We start from the raw sequence: 12,761 nt of genomic DNA on the forward strand, positions 1-12,761 counted from the left end.
GACCGGTACGTTGGGACTTTGAAAATATTCGGGCGTTCCAATCGCTCGTCTGTTGCATCATAGCGCGTCTCGGCGCAATCGACCGATTCGCTCGACCCATTATTTTCGATTTACGGCTAAAATAAATTTTTCTCATTTTATTCAATAACATATTCTTGCTTAGATAACTTTTTTACATAGGGATTAAGCATTTAGAACGATATAATGTTTAAAATAAGGGCACTTTACTCTTGACATTTTACGGTTTTTTCAATTTTCTGAAAAATCCTATCATTAGATTTTTTTAAAAATACGATAATCTTGCATAACTAACGTTTCTACATAGGGATTAAGCATTTAGAACGAAATCTAATGTCAGAAAATGGCACTTTACTCTTGACATTTTTCGGTTTTTTCAATTTTCTGGAAAATCCTATCATTAGATTTTTTTTAAAATACGATATTCTTGCTTAACTAACGTTTTTACATAGGGATTAAGCATTTAGAACGAAATCTAATGTAGGAAAATGGTACTTTACTCTTGACCGGTACGTTGGGACTTTGAAAATATTCGGGCGTTCCAATCGCTCGTCTGTTGCATCATAGCGCGTCTCGGCGCAATCGACCGATTCGCTCGACCCATTATTTTCGATTTACGGCTAAAATAAATTTTTCTCATTTTATTCAATAACATATTCTTGCTTAGATAACTTTTTTACATAGGGATTAAGCATTTAGAACGATATAATGTTTAAAATAAGGGCACTTTACTCTTGACATTTTACGGTTTTTTCAATTTTCTGAAAAATCCTACCATTAGATTTTTTTAAAAATACGATATTCTTGCTTAACTAACGTTTCTACATAGGGATTAAGCATTTAGAACGAAATCTAATGTCAGAAAATGGCACTTTACTCTTGACATTTTTCGGTTTTTTCAATTTTCTGGAAAATCCTATCATTAGATTTTTTTAAAAATACGATGTTCTTGCTTAACTAACGTTTTTACATAGGGATTAAGCATTTAGAACGAAATCTAATGTAGGAAAATGGTACTTTACTCTTGACCGGTACGTTGGGACTTTGAAAATATTCGGGCGTTCCAATCGCTCGTCTGTTGCATCATAGCGCGTCTCGGCGCAATCGACCGATTCGCTCGACCCATTATTTTCGATTTACGGCTAAAATAAATTTTTCTCATTTTATTCAATAACATATTCTTGCTTAGATAACTTTTTTACATAGGGATTAAGCATTTAGAACGATATAATGTTTAAAATAAGGGCACTTTACTCTTGACATTTTACGGTTTTTTCAATTTTCTGAAAAATCCTATCATTAGATTTTTTTAAAAATACGATAATCTTGCATAACTAACGTTTCTACATAGGGATTAAGCATTTAGAACGAAATCTAATGTCAGAAAATGGCACTTTACTCTTGACATTTTTCGGTTTTTTCAATTTTCTGGAAAATCCTATCATTAGATTTTTTTTAAAATACGATATTCTTGCTTAACTAACGTTTTTACATAGGGATTAAGCATTTAGAACGAAATCTAATGTAGGAAAATGGTACTTTACTCTTGACCGGTACGTTGGGACTTTGAAAATATTCGGGCGTTCCAATCGCTCGTCTGTTGCATCATAGCGCGTCTCGGCGCAATCGACCGATTCGCTCGACCCATTATTTTCGATTTACGGCTAAAATAAATTTTTCTCATTTTATTCAATAACATATTCTTGCTTAGATAACTTTTTTACATAGGGATTAAGCATTTAGAACGATATAATGTTTAAAATAAGGGCACTTTACTCTTGACATTTTACGGTTTTTTCAATTTTCTGAAAAATCCTATCATTAGATTTTTTTAAAAATACGATAATCTTGCTTAACTAACGTTTCTACATAGGGATTAAGCATTTAGAACGAAATCTAATGTCAGAAAATGGCACTTTACTCTTGACATTTTTCGGTTTTTTCAATTTTCTGGAAAATCCTATCATTAGATTTTTTTAAAAATACGATATTCTTGCTTAACTAACGTTTTTACATAGGGATTAAGCATTTAGAACGAAATCTAATGTAGGAAAATGGTACTTTACTCTTGACCGGTACGTTGGGACTTTGAAAATATTCGGGCGTTCCAATCGCTCGTCTGTTGCATCATAGCGCGTCTCGGCGCAATCGACCGATTCGCTCGACCCATTATTTTCGATTTACGGCTAAAATAAATTTTTCTCGTTTTATTCAATAACATATTCTTGCTTAGATAACTTTTTTACATAGGGATTAAGCATTTAGAACGATATAATGTTTAAAATAAGGGCACTTTACTCTTGACATTTTACGGTTTTTTCAATTTTCTGAAAAATCCTATCATTAGATTTTTTTAAAAATACGATAATCTTGCATAACTAACGTTTCTACATAGGGATTAAGCATTTAGAACGAAATCTAATGTCAGAAAATGGCACTTTACTCTTGACATTTTTCGGTTTTTTCAATTTTCTGGAAAATCCTATCATTAGATTTTTTTAAAAATACGATATTCTTGCTTAACTAACGTTTTTACATAGGGATTAAGTATTTAGAACGAAATCTAATGTAGGAAAATGGTACTTTACTCTTGATCGGTACGTTGGGACTTTGAAAATATTCGGGCGTACGCGGCGCGCTCGGCGCTTCGAACAGCTCCGGTGTCCCCATTATTTTCGATTTACGGCTAAAATAAATTTTTCTAATTTTTTTCAATAACATATTCCTGCTAAAATAACTGTTTTACATAGGGATTAAGCATTTAGAACGATACATTGTTTAAAATAAGGGCACTTTACTCTTGATATTTTACGGTTTTTTCAATTTTCTGAAAAATCCTATCATTAGATTTTTTTAAAAATACGATATTCTTGCTTAACTAACGTTTCTACATAGGGATTAAGCATTTAGAACGAAATCTAATGTCAGAAAATGGCACTTTACTCTTGACATTTTTCGGTTTTTTCAATTTTCTGGGAAATCCTATCATTAGATTTTTTTAAAAATACGATATTCTTGCTTAACTAACGTTTTTACATAGGGATTAAGCATTTAGAACGAAATCTAATGTAGGAAAATGGTACTTTACTCTTGATCGGTACGTTGGGACTTAGAAAATATTCGGCCGTACGCGGCGCGTCTCGGCGCTTCGAACAGCTCCGGTGTCCCCATTATTTTCGATTTACGGCTAAAATAAATTTTTCTAATTTTTTTCAATAACATATTCTTGCTTAAATAACTTTTTTACATAGGGATTAAGCATTTAGAACGATACATTGTTTAAAATAATGGCACTTTACTCTTGACATTTTACGGTTTTTTCAATTTTCTGAAAAATCCTATCATTAGATTTTTTTAAAAATACGATATTCTTGCTTAACTAACGTTTCTACATAGGGATTAAGCATTTAGAACGAAATCTAATGTCAGAAAATGGCACTTTACTCTTGACATTTTTCGGTTTTTTCAATTTTCTGGAAAATCCTATCATTAGATTTTTTTAAAAATACGATATTCTTGCTTAACTAACGTTTTTACATAGGGATTAAGCATTTAGAACGAAATCTAATGTAGGAAAATGGTACTTTACTCTTGATCGGTACGTTGGGACTTAGAAAATATTCGGCCGTACGCGGCGCGTCTCGGCGCTTCGAACAGCTCCGGTGTCCCCATTATTTTCGATTTACGGCTAAAATAAATTTTTCTAATTTTTTTCAATAACATATTCTTGCTTAAATAACTTTTTTACATAGGGATTAAGCATTTAGAACGATACATTGTTTAAAATAATGGCACTTTACTCTTGACATTTTACGGTTTTTTCAATTTTCTGAAAAATCCTATCATTAGATTTTTTTAAAAATACGATATTCTTGCTTAACTAACGTTTCTACATAGGGATTAAGCATTTAGAACGAAATCTAATGTCAGAAAATGGCACTTTACTCTTGACATTTTTCGGTTTTTTCAATTTTCTGGAAAATCCTATCATTAGATTTTTTTAAAAATACGATATTCTTGCTTAACTAACGTTTTTACATAGGGATTAAGCATTTAGAACGAAATCTAATGTAGGAAAATGGTACTTTACTCTTGACCGGTACGTTGGGACTTTGAAAATATTCGGGCGTTCCAATCGCTCGTCTGTTGCATCATAGCGCGTCTCGGCGCAATCGACCGATTCGCTCGACCCATTATTTTCGATTTACGGCTAAAATAAATTTTTCTCGTTTTATTCAATAACATATTCTTGCTTAGATAACTTTTTTACATAGGGATTAAGCATTTAGAACGATATAATGTTTAAAATAAGGGCACTTTACTCTTGACATTTTACGGTTTTTTCAATTTTCTGAAAAATCCTATCATTAGATTTTTTTAAAAATACGATAATCTTGCATAACTAACGTTTCTACATAGGGATTAAGCATTTAGAACGAAATCTAATGTCAGAAAATGGCACTTTACTCTTGACATTTTTCGGTTTTTTCAATTTTCTGGAAAATCCTATCATTAGATTTTTTTAAAAATACGATATTCTTGCTTAACTAACGTTTTTACATAGGGATTAAGTATTTAGAACGAAATCTAATGTAGGAAAATGGTACTTTACTCTTGATCGGTACGTTGGGACTTTGAAAATATTCGGGCGTACGCGGCGCGCTCGGCGCTTCGAACAGCTCCGGTGTCCCCATTATTTTCGATTTACGGCTAAAATAAATTTTTCTAATTTTTTTCAATAACATATTCCTGCTAAAATAACTGTTTTACATAGGGATTAAGCATTTAGAACGATACATTGTTTAAAATAAGGGCACTTTACTCTTGATATTTTACGGTTTTTTCAATTTTCTGAAAAATCCTATCATTAGATTTTTTTAAAAATACGATATTCTTGCTTAACTAACGTTTCTACATAGGGATTAAGCATTTAGAACGAAATCTAATGTCAGAAAATGGCACTTTACTCTTGACATTTTCCGGTTTTTTCAATTTTCTGGAAAATCCTATCATTAGATTTTTTTAAAAATACGATATTCTTGCTTAACTAACGTTTTTACATAGGGATTAAGTATTTAGAACGAAATCTAATGTAGGAAAATGGTACTTTACTCTTGATCGGTACGTTGGGACTTTGAAAATATTCGGGCGTACGCGGCGCGCTCGGCGCTTCGAACAGCTCCGGTGTCCCCATTATTTTCGATTTACGGCTAAAATAAATTTTTCTAATTTTTTTCAATAACATATTCCTGCTAAAATAACTTTTTTACATAGGGATTAAGCATTTAGAACGATACATTGTTTAAAATAAGGGCACTTTACTCTTGACATTTTACGGTTTTTTCAATTTTCTGAAAAATCCTATCATTAGATTTTTTTAAAAATACGATATTCTTGCTTAACTAACGTTTCTACATAGGGATTAAGCATTTAGAACGAAATCTAATGTCAGAAAATGGCACTTTACTCTTGACATTTTTCGGTTTTTTCAATTTTCTGGAAAATCCTATCATTAGATTTTTTTAAAAATACGATGTTCTTGCTTAACTAACGTTTTTACATAGGGATTAAGCATTTAGAACGAAATCTAATGTAGGAAAATGGTACTTTACTCTTGACCGGTACGTTGGGACTTTGAAAATATTCGGGCGTACGCGACGCGCTCGGCGCTTCGAACAGCTCCGGTGTCCCCATTATTTTCGATTTACGGCTAAAATAAATTTTTCTAATTTTTTTCAATAACATATTCCTGCTAAAATAACTTTTTTACATAGGGATTAAGCATTTAGAACGATACATTGTTTAAAATAAGGGCACTTTACTCTTGATATTTTACGGTTTTTTCAATTTTCTGAAAAATCCTATCATTAGATTTTTTTAAAAATACGATATTCTTGCTTAACTAACGTTTCTACATAGGGATTAAGCATTTAGAACGAAATCTAATGTCAGAAAATGGCACTTTACTCTTGACATTTTTCGGTTTTTTCAATTTTCTGGGAAATCCTATCATTAGATTTTTTTAAAAATACGATATTCTTGCTTAACTAACGTTTTTACATCGGGATTAAGCATTTAGAACGAAATCTAATGTAGGAAAATGGTACTTTACTCTTGATCGGTACGTTGGGACTTTGAAAATATTCGGGCGTTCCAATCGCTCGTCTGTTGCATCATAGCGCGTCTCGGCGCAATCGACCGATTCGCTCGATCCATTATTTTCGATTTACGGCTAAAATAAATTTTTCTCATTTTATTCAATAACATATTCTTGCTTAAATAACTTTTTTACATAGGGATTAAGCATTTAGAACGATACATTGTTTAAAATAAGGGCACTTTACTCTTGACATTTTACGGTTTTTTCAATTTTCTGAAAAATCCTATCATTAGATTTTTTTAAGAATACGATATTCTTGCTTAACTAACGTTTCTACATAGGGATTAAGCATTTAGAACGAAATCTAATGTCAGAAAATGGCACTTTACTCTTGACATTTTTCGGTTTTTTCAATTTTCTGGAAAATCCTATCATTAGATTTTTTTAAAAATACGATATTCTTGCTTAACTAACGTTTTTACATAGGGATTAAGTATTTAGAACGAAATCTAATGTAGGAAAATGGTACTTTACTCTTGATCGGTACGTTGGGACTTTGAAAATATTCGGGCGTACGCGGCGCGCTCGGCGCTTCGAACAGCTCCGGTGTCCCCATTATTTTCGATTTACGGCTAAAATAAATTTTTCTAATTTTTTTCAATAACATATTCCTGCTAAAATAACTGTTTTACATAGGGATTAAGCATTTAGAACGATACATTGTTTAAAATAAGGGCACTTTACTCTTGATATTTTACGGTTTTTTCAATTTTCTGAAAAATCCTATCATTAGATTTTTTTAAAAATACGATATTCTTGCTTAACTAACGTTTCTACATAGGGATTAAGCATTTAGAACGAAATCTAATGTCAGAAAATGGCACTTTACTCTTGACATTTTTCGGTTTTTTCAATTTTCTGGGAAATCCTATCATTAGATTTTTTTAAAAATACGATATTCTTGCTTAACTAACGTTTTTACATAGGGATTAAGCATTTAGAACGAAATCTAATGTAGGAAAATGGTACTTTACTCTTGATCGGTACGTTGGGACTTTGAAAATATTCGGGCGTTCCAATCGCTCGTCTGTTGCATCATAGCGCGTCTCGGCGCAATCGACCGATTCGCTCGACCCATTATTTTCGATTTACGGCTAAAATAAATTTTTCTCATTTTATTCAATAACATATTCTTGCTTAGATAACTTTTTTACATAGGGATTAAGCATTTAGAACGATATAATGTTTAAAATAAGGGCACTTTACTCTTGACATTTTACGGTTTTTTCAATTTTCTGAAAAATCCTACCATTAGATTTTTTTAAAAATACGATATTCTTGCTTAACTAACGTTTCTACATAGGGATTAAGCATTTAGAACGAAATCTAATGTCAGAAAATGGCACTTTACTCTTGACATTTTTCGGTTTTTTCAATTTTCTGGAAAATCCTATCATTAGATTTTTTTAAAAATACGATGTTCTTGCTTAACTAACGTTTTTACATAGGGATTAAGCATTTAGAACGAAATCTAATGTAGGAAAATGGTACTTTACTCTTGACCGGTACGTTGGGACTTTGAAAATATTCGGGCGTTCCAATCGCTCGTCTGTTGCATCATAGCGCGTCTCGGCGCAATCGACCGATTCGCTCGACCCATTATTTTCGATTTACGGCTAAAATAAATTTTTCTCATTTTATTCAATAACATATTCTTGCTTAGATAACTTTTTTACATAGGGATTAAGCATTTAGAACGATATAATGTTTAAAATAAGGGCACTTTACTCTTGACATTTTACGGTTTTTTCAATTTTCTGAAAAATCCTATCATTAGATTTTTTTAAAAATACGATAATCTTGCATAACTAACGTTTCTACATAGGGATTAAGCATTTAGAACGAAATCTAATGTCAGAAAATGGCACTTTACTCTTGACATTTTTCGGTTTTTTCAATTTTCTGGAAAATCCTATCATTAGATTTTTTTTAAAATACGATATTCTTGCTTAACTAACGTTTTTACATAGGGATTAAGCATTTAGAACGAAATCTAATGTAGGAAAATGGTACTTTACTCTTGACCGGTACGTTGGGACTTTGAAAATATTCGGGCGTTCCAATCGCTCGTCTGTTGCATCATAGCGCGTCTCGGCGCAATCGACCGATTCGCTCGACCCATTATTTTCGATTTACGGCTAAAATAAATTTTTCTCATTTTATTCAATAACATATTCTTGCTTAGATAACTTTTTTACATAGGGATTAAGCATTTAGAACGATATAATGTTTAAAATAAGGGCACTTTACTCTTGACATTTTACGGTTTTTTCAATTTTCTGAAAAATCCTACCATTAGATTTTTTTAAAAATACGATATTCTTGCTTAACTAACGTTTCTACATAGGGATTAAGCATTTAGAACGAAATCTAATGTCAGAAAATGGCACTTTACTCTTGACATTTTTCGGTTTTTTCAATTTTCTGGAAAATCCTATCATTAGATTTTTTTAAAAATACGATGTTCTTGCTTAACTAACGTTTTTACATAGGGATTAAGCATTTAGAACGAAATCTAATGTAGGAAAATGGTACTTTACTCTTGACCGGTACGTTGGGACTTTGAAAATATTCGGGCGTTCCAATCGCTCGTCTGTTGCATCATAGCGCGTCTCGGCGCAATCGACCGATTCGCTCGACCCATTATTTTCGATTTACGGCTAAAATAAATTTTTCTCATTTTATTCAATAACATATTCTTGCTTAGATAACTTTTTTACATAGGGATTAAGCATTTAGAACGATATAATGTTTAAAATAAGGGCACTTTACTCTTGACATTTTACGGTTTTTTCAATTTTCTGAAAAATCCTATCATTAGATTTTTTTAAAAATACGATAATCTTGCATAACTAACGTTTCTACATAGGGATTAAGCATTTAGAACGAAATCTAATGTCAGAAAATGGCACTTTACTCTTGACATTTTTCGGTTTTTTCAATTTTCTGGAAAATCCTATCATTAGATTTTTTTTAAAATACGATATTCTTGCTTAACTAACGTTTTTACATAGGGATTAAGCATTTAGAACGAAATCTAATGTAGGAAAATGGTACTTTACTCTTGACCGGTACGTTGGGACTTTGAAAATATTCGGGCGTTCCAATCGCTCGTCTGTTGCATCATAGCGCGTCTCGGCGCAATCGACCGATTCGCTCGACCCATTATTTTCGATTTACGGCTAAAATAAATTTTTCTCGTTTTATTCAATAACATATTCTTGCTTAGATAACTTTTTTACATAGGGATTAAGCATTTAGAACGATATAATGTTTAAAATAAGGGCACTTTACTCTTGACATTTTACGGTTTTTTCAATTTTCTGAAAAATCCTATCATTAGATTTTTTTAAAAATACGATAATCTTGCATAACTAACGTTTCTACATAGGGATTAAGCATTTAGAACGAAATCTAATGTCAGAAAATGGCACTTTACTCTTGACATTTTTCGGTTTTTTCAATTTTCTGGAAAATCCTATCATTAGATTTTTTTAAAAATACGATATTCTTGCTTAACTAACGTTTTTACATAGGGATTAAGTATTTAGAACGAAATCTAATGTAGGAAAATGGTACTTTACTCTTGATCGGTACGTTGGGACTTTGAAAATATTCGGGCGTACGCGGCGCGCTCGGCGCTTCGAACAGCTCCGGTGTCCCCATTATTTTCGATTTACGGCTAAAATAAATTTTTCTAATTTTTTTCAATAACATATTCCTGCTAAAATAACTGTTTTACATAGGGATTAAGCATTTAGAACGATACATTGTTTAAAATAAGGGCACTTTACTCTTGATATTTTACGGTTTTTTCAATTTTCTGAAAAATCCTATCATTAGATTTTTTTAAAAATACGATATTCTTGCTTAACTAACGTTTCTACATAGGGATTAAGCATTTAGAACGAAATCTAATGTCAGAAAATGGCACTTTACTCTTGACATTTTTCGGTTTTTTCAATTTTCTGGGAAATCCTATCATTAGATTTTTTTAAAAATACGATATTCTTGCTTAACTAACGTTTTTACATAGGGATTAAGCATTTAGAACGAAATCTAATGTAGGAAAATGGTACTTTACTCTTGATCGGTACGTTGGGACTTAGAAAATATTCGGCCGTACGCGGCGCGTCTCGGCGCTTCGAACAGCTCCGGTGTCCCCATTATTTTCGATTTACTGCTAAAATAAATTTTTCTAATTTTTTTCAATAACATATTCTTGCTTAAATAACTTTTTTACATAGGGATTAAGCATTTAGAACGATACATTGTTTAAAATAATGGCACTTTACTCTTGACATTTTACGGTTTTTTCAATTTTCTGAAAAATCCTATCATTAGATTTTTTTAAAAATACGATATTCTTGCTTAACTAACGTTTCTACATAGGGATTAAGCATTTAGAACGAAATCTAATGTCAGAAAATGGCACTTTACTCTTGACATTTTTCGGTTTTTTCAATTTTCTGGAAAATCCTATCATTAGATTTTTTTAAAAATACGATATTCTTGCTTAACTAACGTTTTTACATAGGGATTAAGCATTTAGAACGAAATCTAATGTAGGAAAATGGTACTTTACTCTTGATCGGTACGTTGGGACTTAGAAAATATTCGGCCGTACGCGGCGCGTCTCGGCGCTTCGAACAGCTCCGGTGTCCCCATTATTTTCGATTTACGGCTAAAATAAATTTTTCTAATTTTTTTCGATTACATATTCTTGCTTAAATAACTTTTTTACATAGGGATTAAGCATTTAGAACGACATGTTGTTTAAAATAATGGTACTTTACTCTTGTGATTTTTCGGTTTTTTTTGATTATTTTGAAAAATAAATTTTTGTAATTTTTTTAAATGCGATATTCGTGATCAGTGAACGATTTCACATATGGATTAAGCATTTAGAATCGTGCGGACGCGTTATTAAAAAAGTTTACTCGATGCGATGGGACTTTAAAAAGTTTGTGAAAATTTTCATATTGGGAAAAAATGTGTAATTTTTTGTCTAGTTTACGGTAGTGTAATTTATTTTAATGTTTACTATAAAAATTTTTTTCGTTCGTTCACGCGCTATGTTACAACAGCACGGCCGGGCGGTCTGTTGCCGCAGCGGTTTACACTCATAAGCGCGCGTGCTATTCGGCCGGCGGCGCCGGCGTCCTTGCCGGCCGTTCGGTATCTATAAGAGATACACGGTCCGTGCGAGGCGGACGGAGCAGAGCGGGTTTTGGGCCAATTCTACGATCTCGGTCGAGAAGCTGTCTCAGAGCTCCTTCGGGGCTTCGGTCCTGACTGTTTCGTGCCGTTTACGTTACGGACTTTTCTCCACACAGCGTGGCCACGGGTCGGTGTCTTTGACCGAATGGCCCATATGTGGCAAGCCCTACGGGGTTGGTTACCCGTATGCACTTTGTATGTATACTCGTACTCACTGAGCAATCGACTCTTCTGTCCGAGCGATGGAAAAATTTTTTAAAATGCATCTGTAAGATTTGGAAGCAAATCGTACCAATTGAAAACTGTGGCTAAAATGAATAGCCCAGTGGAGAGAGAAAACTATCAAAAAACTGATTTTTTAAATCAAGAGGTGTCAGAAATCGAAATGCCTAGCGCGAGCGGAAGAACACGCTTTCTCGCCAGTCCAGCATGTGTCCTGTCCGTTCTTCCTCGGCTTGCCGATTTTGCCCAGATCAGAGGTTTCGTGCTTCCGGCGGTCAGAAGATCAGCGTGAGCGTACGCGCTTCCACGACTATGGCATCACCCATGTACTTTTTCCTTTGAATATATTTGAGTACATAAAAAATATTAAAACATATAGAGAGAACTGTGTCTTGGATCTTAAAAATTTGTCAATAGCGATGATATATTATTACTTAACTTGAAGTATTTGTACGTTTTAGCTGGGACGTACATTTATCTTACAAGATGTTAATAGCGAGACTCTTGAAGATAAAATTATCTTGTGATTTTATGAAGGCAAAGATAGAAACGTACGAAGCTGGCGTACGTAGAAAAATGTGATTTTATGATAGAACAAAAATATAATACGTACGTTTTTGGGCGTACGGTAAAATATCTGTATGGTAGAAAAATGAAAGAAATTGAGCGTTAAAGAAGATATGTTACAAGCGCGGAATGTGGCAAAACTTGTACATATTTGAAAGAGAAAAATGGTGTGTCGACCTGACATATATATATGAAACAGGCGACGATGGAAAAGGATTTAAATTTTGTCCATTTTATATATACATATTGTATAGTTCCCTGGTTGATCCTGCCAGTAGTCATATGCTTGTCTCAAAGATTAAGCCATGCATGTCTCAGTACATGCCGTATTAAGGTGAAACCGCGAATGGCTCATTAAATCAGTTATGGTTTCTTAGATCGTACTAAAATTTACTTGGATAACTGTGGTAATTCTAGAGCTAATACATGCAAAACAGAGTTCCGACCAGAGATGGTAGGAACGCTTTTATTAGATCAAAACCAATCGGTGGCGGGTGTTTACACTCGTCCATCGTTTGCTTTGGTGACTCTGAATAACTTTGTGCTGATCGCATGGTCTTATAGCACCGGCGAC

At 33.1% G+C, this 12,761-nt stretch overlaps 1 non-coding gene across 1 annotated transcript in view; it reads left to right on the forward strand.

The window, feature by feature from the left end:
• Positions 1-12,442: 12,442 nt before the first annotated feature.
• LOC143262374 (small subunit ribosomal RNA) overlaps positions 12,443-12,761 on the forward strand; it is a 1,921-nt gene continuing 1,602 nt past the window's right edge. Inside the window, exon 1 of the ribosomal RNA XR_013036206.1 lies at positions 12,443-12,761. This exon is cut by the window's right edge and continues 1,602 nt beyond it. This is a non-coding gene — a ribosomal RNA (small subunit ribosomal RNA).

This window comes from Megalopta genalis, unplaced genomic scaffold (assembly GCF_051020955.1).
Source record: "Megalopta genalis isolate 19385.01 unplaced genomic scaffold, iyMegGena1_principal scaffold0121, whole genome shotgun sequence".
NCBI lineage: Eukaryota > Metazoa > Arthropoda > Insecta > Hymenoptera > Halictidae > Megalopta > Megalopta genalis.